Below are 9,491 nucleotides of genomic sequence, written 5' to 3'. Positions count from 1 at the left end.
ACAGTTTTCCAAATATCTATTTTCATTCAATAAATATTGCTTTCCATAAATATTTATCCAGCAAGAGTATTTTACATTAGCTTTTCAACTTTTCAACTTTCGGAATACTTTCTTTATATTCTTCCAAAGTTTATTTTTAGAATCTAGCTTTTGCCAGAGAACCTGAGTCGGTCGCATTGAGCTTGCATTAAAATAAATGAAAGGAAGTAAATTTTACACAGAATATGCAAATAATGATGACAACAATGACTCTCTCTCTCTCTGTCTCTCTCTTTCGCTATCTCTTTGTGTAGGTAGTGTGGGCGTGGCTGGTGCCATTAGCATGGTCTGCACTGATACAAACAACCGCAGAATGCGGCCCATTGTACATTGTACGAGGACTTGGCTCCCTTTCAGCAGAAATCTGATATGTGTCTGGAATATAATGCGAGCAAATAATGCAGGCCGCCTAAATGGCAACAATTATGTTATTGAAATTGAAGAAACGCAATGGAATAGAATGATGTACAGCTCTGCATTTAAGGCACAGCGCGCTAGCACCATTGCCATTGTTATTGTTGTGGCTCGGCACGAATTAAATGCACTGCGAATTGATTGAGCGAAACATTTAAGGATGTTCTTTAAGAAAAGCAACTGTGTCAATAGCTAGAGCGGATGATAGAAGGAGATAGTTGGGTGGGTGAGTGGGGAATGGTATCGACTGAGACTTTCAAGCACTCAGTCAGTCGAACCCTTAAGGGACTGTTGCCCAAGTCAAGGAACTGTGTCAGTAGATCTTTAATATAGTCATTGGCTAAGCTTCGGCTAGTTTATAGACTTGCTTCTTGCCTTTTGTTTACTGTAAATTACATCAAAGACATCAATTAAATTGAATAGTTGCAGCAGTTAAATTAGTTAGTTTAGTTGATAAAATTTTTCTATATATCTGTTCTATCCTACATCTATAGAGAATTCCATATAGTCGCTTCTCAAATGTTTATCCCCATCTATGAATAATGTTCTATGCAAATGCAAATTAATTGATGCGCCTTCCGGCCCCCGAAGATATGGTAAGAGATGTGTGTACTTATGGAAATGTATTTGGCGCTTAATCGCATTTCAATTACTTCAACCACTTCATTTATTCATTGCATTACAAGTGTCCAAACTGGCAGCTGGCAGCCGAAGCGTGTGCCCAAATCCCGGCCAGCCATTGCCATTGCCATTGGTGCCATAAAAAGGCACTTGCCAGGACCGCCCGCTGTCAGCTGCTAGCTACCTAACTGCTACCTCTCTCTCTCTCACACACACTCTGTCTGTCCCTTTCTCTTTCTCTCGCTCCACTATCCACATGCCCCTGGCCAACGAGGCAGGTTGGTGTGTTTTTATTGTTCGCTGCTCGCCTCGACACCATTAATCCGCCTGAAATGAAAGGTGAGCGATTTTTTCGCAAATCCAATTTGTTGTAAAAAAGAAAAATAAAGAAAGGTAAGAGAGCACAGAGCGTTGACGAGGCTGCAGACGTGAGAAGAAGGGAGGGCAAAGGCAGGCAAGGGAAGGCCGTCCAAGTAAAGCAAAGTTCCGCCCCGAAATACATTTTGCACTGCAGCGGGAGGTTAGAGCGAGCGGAGGGCGGGCGCCGAGCGAACGTGTGACACGGCTTTAATGCGCGCACATTTAAGCAGCTTTCAACTATGGCCAAAAACATGCTCGGGTGGGGCGCGGCTGGGCTGGGAGGCAGGTGCGGACCACTTGTCAAAAGTGTTGGCGCTAAGTGCAGCTTCATTTCTTCGATTTGGCCGGCAATGTGGCCCATTATCGAGTCGCGCTTATCATTCAGTTAACGTCAAATGATAATGTCAACAGCATCTGCCTGCCCTTCTCGATGCTGGCTCAGTTGTTTATTAAAGAAGGGAATATGGGCATTGCGGAAAATGTTTAAAAATCTGTGAGAAAATGCGCCGCGGCTAGAGCTCACTCGACACTTGGGAGTATGCTAAGCTCATTTATAAATGCCTGCTGAGTCCCCACTGAGCGAGCATTAGGCAGTCATCCACGGCCTTTACTCTGCTACTTTTGCCTAATGCGCACCATTGTTTCTGCTCAACTGTAGAAACACTCGCGCTTCTGCCAATTATGCAGTTGCCATATTGGAAAATCAATAGACGGCGAGTCGTCAGCTCGTTACCCAGACGGCAGTCGACTAGGTAGAGAGCGAGAGGGAGGGAGAGAGGGAGAGGCTGCCCCCACTGGACACTTGCCGACTCTTAAAAGAAAGTTACAAAATTGTCTCGAGTGTTTTGAAAACTTTACTCGCAAGTTGCTGACATTGCCGCCGCGGGGCACAGTACGAACGAGTCCAAGCCGCATTTCCTGCTTGGCTGCATCTCAAGGGGCACCAGCAGCAGCAGCAGCAGCAGATGAATGTGGAGCACCCATTAGAGCCAGGTGGCATCGGCCACCTTGTTGAGCCGAGTATGCGGTTCCCTCAACTCGGGCCAAAAAAGGCCAAAGTTCTCGTTAGCCAGCCGCATCGGAGTCCTCGCATTTCGAGTGTTTGCCGCCTTCGAACGTTCTTCGATGAACTTAATGGCCATTGAGAGAGAGAGTGAGAGAGAGAGAGAGAGATGGGGAGAGAGAGTGGGAGACTCTTGGCGTGGCTCTCGTCCGGGGTCGGCAGTAACCGCCAGCAACCGTTAAATGATTATGAAAATAGTTGGCAGGCCCCTCGCAATGACCTTTGCGCGGTCTGCGGTCTGCGGTTAGAGGGCTGCGGGCAGCGGCCTGCAGCTGGGCAGCTGCCACGTTTCACGCCCAAATAATTCTGAAGTGCTTTTTTCCACTCACCAAATGGCTTCAATTTCGTGTTGTCTGAGATGGCGATTGGTGGCCATGAAGATGCACGTTAAGAAATTGAAAATATATATATTTATATACACACATTTGTATATATGAGTGCTCGGAAATTTAATGGTTTGTGTTTCGAAGCAGGAAAAAGAGTTGGGCTCTTATTGGACTAAATTGTTTTTATACTGATATTCTAACTGAAACGAAAGAGGAGGTCATGCTGTAAACGATTATTAACCAAATGATAAGGCTGAAAATATTTTAGTTTATTATAATAGTAATAGTATAATAGTAGTTTAGTATAATAGTAATAATAATATTTATTAAATGATGGTATAATAATATTATAATATATTATTATTTTAACACTAATTTCACATCGAAGTACTATCCATTCCTAGCCTAGATTTAGGTGAATATAGTTAAGATTGAGAGAAGAATATATGGATACAATTTCTCACTCTAGTTGACTTTTTATTGATGTTTTGCTCTTTATATCTGCTCCCATTACACTGATAGAACTTACTTTATGTTTAATTAATTTATAATAATCCGAATTAATCATAATAACTTCAATAAATGCCTGGCATGCCAGCAAAGTCTCTTTAAATACCAAAGCAAATGCCTGGATTATAGTTTTTTCCGGCATATTAATTAAATTCGCTCACCTATTCGACGGTTTAGCTCTACCTCATTACGTTTCCTGCGCGGCTGATGCTGCCCATTATCCCCTTCCACTGGCGAATTTTACTTTCAGTTACAAAACTCCAATCAATCGGGAGATCTACAAAATCCGCAGCATTGAATGATATGCAATAAATATGCAAAACGAAAATGAAAGCAGAAAAAAAAAGAAAACGAGAGAAGATAATTTAAAATTCGAAAGTGTTTGCTGTCCATTGTTGTTGTTGCCTTTGCTGTTATTGTGGCTGTTGTCAACAGTCATCAATTATGCACAGCCACACACACAGACACACACACAGACACATACACACTCATGTCAATATGCATACATGTATTGCTATGTAGGCTTAGGTCGCCTGGTTACCAATAGGAAACGGGGCAGCACAAGTGTCGCTGTCGCCGGATGCGTCCAACTAACTAAACTATGCAAATTGCTTATTTTATGGCCCGGCGAGGGGGGAGGGCGAGGGCGCCAACCCTTTTGTTGCTCGCCGGCAAGGATAATGCTGGGTAACAAGGACAACGCTGCTTAATGGCACAATTTGAGCAACTAGCTGGCTGGGTGGCTAGCCTGCTGGCTGGCCTGCTGCCTGGCTTACGGATGCGGATGCGGATGCGGATATGTGAGAATTCAATGAAATGGAAACTAACAAAATAAAATTGATGAAAAAAGAGCAGAACAGCCCAACAGATAGAGATGGAAGGAAAAAATAGCAGAAGCCTTTAAAGGACACTCACGCTGAAAGCGAGCATCGAAATCAGCGCAAATCAAACGGCGCAGCACAGGAAAAATTGGGCACAACTATGAAGTCCGGACCCAGGACCTGTGGAAAAAAGCGTAGAAGAAGAAGAAGAAGAGAAAAGCAAATGAAAAAAGAGATGAAAAAAGTAAAGCGTAAAACGGAAGCGCAGCGACAAAAGGGCGGCTGCCCCCGAACAACAAAAGATGCCGAAACGGGCCTTAGCTATGGACATGGAACAATGCCTCCGACGCGGCCGGAGATTGCAAGTGGGCGGCGGCCAGGCAATGGAGAAGGGGCGGGTAGGGCATGGCTGGTCGGTTGGTCGGTTGAGCATGGCTGGAGCATAACTCGTGGCGGGCTTCCGTTCAATTTGAAGCCTGTTTGTTGGCCCAAGTAGAAGGAAAAGAAGCTGACTGCAAGATGAGAAGAAAAAACAAAGGCGGAAACGAGCAGTTGGCGGCCGATTGGAACAATTGCAGCGTTAGTCGAGCAACAACAACGGCTACAACAAAAACATCGCGCAGACGAAGGCGCAGCGGTAGCAAAAATTAAACAAACATGGCCAACGCTTCGAGCTGCTAGCTGTTTGCTTGCTTTTTGGCCGCCATTGTTTGAACTTATTATTGGTACAGTTCCAGCAACAACAACAGCAACAGCAACAGCAACAACGACAACAAACGCAATCATCGCATATCCTTTGGCTTAACCAAGTCCACCCCCACCCGTGACCCTTCCACACTTCCTCATCGCCGCTAACTGACCAGCTGCCCAGCTGCCCAGCTGAACTCGGACTGAGTTGTTATTGCCTCTGCTCATTGAATATCGCCTGATTCTTTGCAGTCACTTTCTTGATTTCCACAATTTTCCTTCGTTTTCGCTTACTTTTCAATATAATTTTGCGCTCTTTATGCTCTGTAAAGGACTCTTGTTGCAAAGGGTGGAGTATTACCTATATAAAAGCGAGTTATTAGAGGGGATATGCATTTACTGTGCACTTACTAGTACTTGATAACATTTTTAAATTAATGTTTAGCGGATCAATAGGAATAGTTTTTGTAGTAATGTAAAAATACATTTACTGATTTACGATCGATTTACTAATTTTCGAGTGCGTATACTTAATATTGAAAGACATAAGTATATAATCTTAGCTCACTTAAAGGTTAACAACTTTAAGAGTTTGATAAATTGTGCCTTCTTATCGTATTACAATACATTATTTAATATCATAATTAGTCATTAGAAAAAAATATGTAATTCTCTCATTTTTTTCTCTCTTAGTTCATTGTTTTTCTTTCTTCTAACTTGCGTACAGGGTATCTGCTAGTATACTACTCGACGGTTGCTGGCCCTTATTTGTCTTGCCTGCGCAGTTGGCATGTGAGCGTATATAATTTGTAAAAATTATTTGCCTTGCTGTCGTCAGCGACGTTGCCGACGCCGGAAAGAAAATATTTTTTCATCATTGCATCGCTGAGCCAGGGACAGTCCAGGGACAGACCTGCGACAGGGACAGGAAGCGTTGCGGTCACCGCCTCCAGCAAAAAAAAAAAAAAAATATATATATATATACAATAAAGAACAACAAAAACAAAGAGGGCGAAAGGGTTAAATTTTAAATTAAGCAGACTTATTGGTGGCGGTGGCCCTGCCCTCGATGCGATTGTCCGGCGCTTTAATTGGCAGAAGTGCTGAAGCACTACGACTTTAATTGGACAAGGATGATTGTTGGCTCGATGCTTGACAGAGCAAGTGGCAATCGTCATTTTATGTGCTCAGCCATTCGGCAACAGTGAAGTGTCTAGAAATTAAGTATACGCCCAGGTGCCAGAATAATATCTATTAAAAATATTTACTGCCATCGCATAATTAAAGTCTGTCGCCTGCACTCTGCACTCTGCACTCTACACTCTTGATGGCCATTCCATGAACTTGCAGATAATTTCATGCTTCGTCGCCGAATCAACTTGAACTTTGGACATGCGAAGCTTACTCAGCCACAACACAAGCAACGATAAAGCGGACACACTCCTTTTGAGGACAGCAGGGCTGCTGCGATGCCAGCCAATGCATTGGCTGGAAGGAAAATTGTATATGTATTAAGGAAAAAGTATATATAAAATAATAATAGATATGTATATATTTGTATATTAAGGAAGAGACACAAATATTCTATTAACTATCAAAGATCTCAGTTGAAGCTTGTTAAGGATTTTATTATAAATGTAATACGATTACTTTTTTGCTATTAATATGATATTTCAATCGAACAAGCTCTAGCCATATCTGTAATAATGTTAATAAATTCATAATGTTAATAAATTATATTTATGTATATATAATATATATTCTTTTAAATATCTCTATCCTTCACTTCTCTCTCATGTTGCAATAAAATTCATCCTTAATCAGAGCACAAATAGAAGCATTAGGAAAAAACAGAGCGCTCCAAGTGACGCATAATTTGTAATGGACCGGGAAGTGCTGCCAGATTTTAATGCTGGTTGCTGAGGGACAGCCGACAAAATGGAGATTGGCGAGCACTGAATGGCTACGGCCAACAAGGTTCATAATGAGAGCAACATCAATGACCATGACCAAGCGGCAGGCAAGTGGGCGTGGGAAAGCGAACGAAAACTCGCTGGAGAGGGGGCGAACAGGGCGAAATGGGAAAATGCTCGAGTCCAAGCGGCTGACCGAAAATCATAAGCGGCAAAATGTCGGAGGCAGCGCGCGTAATTGGAAATGATGCTTCAGGTCTCTCAAGTTGCGTGAAGCATTATGACACCTACCCCCCTCCCCCCATATCCTACCAGACTTTGCCCTCGCCGCATCTTCCACTCACAAACAGAAAACTGATTGCTTTTGTTGTTGTAGCCAGACTGACAAACGCGCTGGCAGGCACGAGGATGACGCTGATGATGGTTGACGGCTGTGATAACGCGTAGCCGCTAAATGAATTGAATGCGATGCCTTTTAGCAGAGATTAAACAGCAAGAGCAACAGCAACCAGGCATTAGCATCAGCAGCAGCATCAGCATCAGCATCAGTTTGCTTGCAAGCTATATCCATATTGAACGAATACTTATGCAATGCACTGTGCTACAAGTAAGCGAAATGTTTGCTTTCGCTCGACACCATTTATTTTGGCGGATAATCTAGGCTGAAAGAAGTGAAGCCGCTAAGGCGGAGGAAGAATTAATTCGGGAACAGGAATATCTTGGTACTGAACTGTTTTGATTGATTCAAAAGTCAAATAAAGTATTGCAATATTCGATCATATATTAAGTAATACATTCGAATATTTTATATTATGTTTAGGTAAATATTCAAGTATTTTATATTACTTTATATTTATTTCTAGAATATGGAATATATGTAGGCTAGATCCAAGAAACTAATATAAAAATTTGAAAATATTTTTTTACTCATATACACCTTATATCTTTAAAGAGTTATTCACAATTTGTTATCAAAGCTTGATATGAGGTAATTAAGATTGGACTTGTAATAGTGCATTAAATTAAATTTTATAGTTTAATCATTATAAATATAAAATTAAGATTTAGTTTAATTTCCAATTGAATTGAACTGTCACTCTGTAGGACAGTGTTGCGTAGCAAGTATGCTGGATATTGCAATTGCGTTCCGGCCAGACAGTTGTGGGCGCGTTGTTGTTCTTGGTGGCCAGCTGTGATGCTGCGTATTAAGCCTGGAAATGCCATTTCATCTTTTTAATTGAATTTTAATTTGTTTAGAATGCGCTTAGAGCTTCACACCAAGTGGCTGCCGGCTGCTGGCTGCTGGCTTCTGACTACGTTGGAGCTTTGGAGCTCATCGCAGCACTTCAATTAATTCACTATGCGGAGTGGGCCAGACAAGTTCTAGTTCTGTTCCCTTGTCTACACTAGCTGGCTGGCAGCGTTTCCCAAATCGATTAAATTTAATTTGTTTTCTTTGCCGGCATTTCATGCTGCGTGTCATTGCGATTTTTCCAGCGGTATTTTCTTTTTGGTGCGCTGCCATTTTCCATTCTCTATTCGCTATTTTTACTCCGCATTTTAGCGACCGTAATTTCATAATGAGTTGACTTAATGCAGCCCAACTTCTGCGAAGGGAATTCGCTCTGCGCTCTGCCGTCGAGCGGCGAAATTGTTCACGCGAACATTAAGCAATAATGAAAATGCCGCACTAACACATAGTAAACGTGACTATGACGGCAATTCATCTAAGACTCAAATTAAATTTGGCTGCCTATTTTTCGCTTTTTGTTTTTATTAGTTTTTCCTGTTGTGCCCCAGAGAACAGTTCTTGCACCTAGCAACGCTTGTTGATTTTATTTTCACGCAGTAATTGAAGTAATTTGAATTTTCTCTTCGGCACGAAAAGTTCCATTCGGTCAGGCGCTTTAAATCATTTTGGGTTCATTGCTGCAAGCGATTTCCTTGCGTTTCCTTTTGCTTTCATTTGTTGTTTTTCTGTACAATTAAAATTCTGGCACTCCAAATGCCAAAATAATTATGAGGAAAGGGACTGAAAAAAAAGTAAAAAATATAAAATTAAAATACAAAACAAAAATATGAAAAATAAGCATATTATTATAATGATGTCCGTTACTCTGAAATTAATTAAAATTTATATTTCAGCATTTAAATTCTTGTCTTGACGGACCGCACCTGCCATGACTACAAAAAGTGCAAACGAAAATGATTTGATTATGCCAAAAATCTTTTACGTGAAGCTATTTGTGTTGTGCTGTATTTTAAGCTAACTGTAATTGTCAAGAGTGGACTGCAAAGTAAAAAAATATAAAAAACATATTCTAATACATTTTTAATTATAAAAATTTTCTACTTAGGGATTTCAGGAAATAACTCATAGAGAATATTAATTTGGTGAATTTGAATATATTTAATAGATTTTTACATATAGAATTGACAATTATTATTTTATTTCATTTTATAAAAAAAAAATTATTTTTAATAATTATTATTATTAGCATTACTAGTTATATATATAATCTCATGTATTTATATTTATTATAAATATTTTAAGGGAAATTATAAAAAAATAATATTAATGAAACGAGTAAATTTGCAACTTCCTATTTAATTTTTTTTTTTTCTTTTGATAACATTTTCTAATATTTATAATTTATTGTAAGTAGATTGCAATACAAAAAACTAATATACTCGACTCGCATTTACGTTGAGAATTTATTTTTTCTATACATTTCTA

This window comes from Drosophila navojoa, chromosome 2 (genome assembly GCF_054131105.1).
Source record: "Drosophila navojoa isolate 15081-1374.11 chromosome 2, UAZ_NAV_1.0, whole genome shotgun sequence".
NCBI classification, from domain to species: Eukaryota; Metazoa; Arthropoda; class Insecta; order Diptera; family Drosophilidae; genus Drosophila; species Drosophila navojoa.
This window is presented reverse-complemented; position numbering follows the sequence as displayed.